At 42.0% G+C, this 1,415-nt stretch overlaps 1 non-coding gene across 1 annotated transcript; it reads right to left on the bottom strand.

Annotated features, from left to right (window-relative positions):
- Positions 1–1,050: 1,050 nt before the first annotated feature.
- On the bottom strand, positions 1,051–1,122 carry TRNAC-GCA (transfer RNA cysteine (anticodon GCA)). The gene has a single exon. It is a non-coding gene; the product is annotated as a tRNA-Cys (tRNA).
- Positions 1,123–1,415: the final 293 nt, after the last annotated feature.

Raw genomic sequence — 1,415 nt, 5'->3', positions numbered from 1 at the left:
TTTAAGAAGTTGAGTAAAATACTCATTTCTTTGTCCATAATGAGTCACTTCTCACCACTTTCAAGATTCTCTCTGTTTTTGACTTTCAAAACCTGAATTATGAAATTGCCAAATGTAGATTTCTTTAATTCATTCTATTTGGAGTTTATTGAGCTTCTTGAATATAAAGTGTAATATTGTCATTAAATTTGGGAAGATTATGCCGTTACTTCTCAAATATTCTTTTTGACTGTATCTCTCCTTTCCTTCTGGGGCTCCCTTTATGTAGGTCCCTTAGCTTGGTTCATTCTGCTTCATTGTTTTGCCTTCTGTTCATCAGACTGGATAATCTCCTTTGAGCTAACACTAAGTTTGTTGGTTCTTTCTTCTCTCTGAAGCAATCAATTTTTGAACCTCTGTAGTGAATGTTTCCTTTTAGTTATTATACATTTTAACTCCAGAAATTCTATTTTGTTTTTTTAAAAACACATTTGCTATCTCATTATTTATATTCACCGTTTATTGAAACATCATCTCCTACTATCTTTAATATTTTTAGACATGGCTTATTTCACTGTAGCATTTTGAGCACATTTAAAAGAGCTGAAAAAGCCCACCTTACACATTTCCTCAAGGACACTTTCTATTGATTGTTGCTTTTCTTGTAGAAGACATAATAGATGCAGGTTCGATCCCTGGGTCAGGAAGATCCCCTGGAGGAGGGCATGGCAACCCACTCCAGTATTCTTGCCTGGAGAATCCCATGGACAGAGGAGCCTGGCGGCTACTGTCCGTGGAGTAGCGCAGAGCAGGACAGGACTGAGTGCCAGTGCGACACGCCTGCGTGGTTCATACATTCTTGCCTCCTTGTGTGCCTCACGTGAAGCGAAGTCGCTCAGCCTGCGTGGTTCATACATTCTTGCCTCCTTGTGTGCCTCATGTGAAGCGAAGTCGCTCAGTCGTGTCCGAGTCTTTGCGACCTCATGGACTGTAGCCTACCAGGCTCCTCCGTCCATGGAATTTTCCAGGCAAGAGTACTGGAGTGGGTTGCCATTTCCTTCTCCAGGGATCTTCCCAACCCAGGGATCGAACCTGGGCCTCCTGCATTGCAGGCAGACGCTTTACCGTCTGAGCCACCAGGGAAGCCATATGTATCCCTCATACTTTTTATTAAAAACTGAGTAGCTTAAATAACATAATGTGAAAACTCTGGAAATCAAATTTCACGTCTCCCCAGTTTTTTGTTTTAGCTGTTTGTTACAGTTGTCATTGTCTTAGAGAATTTTATGAACTAATGTCTAAATCTGAATTCCTGGGACTTCCCCGTGGTCCAGTGGCTAAGACTCCAAGCTCTCAATGTAGGGGGCCCGAGTTCATTCCTTGATCAGGGATCTAGATCCTCAGTGCCGCAACTGAAGATCCAGCATGCTGCAACA

This window comes from Bos indicus, chromosome 9 (genome assembly GCF_029378745.1).
Source record: "Bos indicus isolate NIAB-ARS_2022 breed Sahiwal x Tharparkar chromosome 9, NIAB-ARS_B.indTharparkar_mat_pri_1.0, whole genome shotgun sequence".
Lineage (NCBI taxonomy): Eukaryota > Metazoa > Chordata > Mammalia > Artiodactyla > Bovidae > Bos > Bos indicus.
The sequence above is the reverse complement of the archived record's forward strand: the minus strand, read 5'-3'. Positions and strand labels throughout refer to the sequence as shown.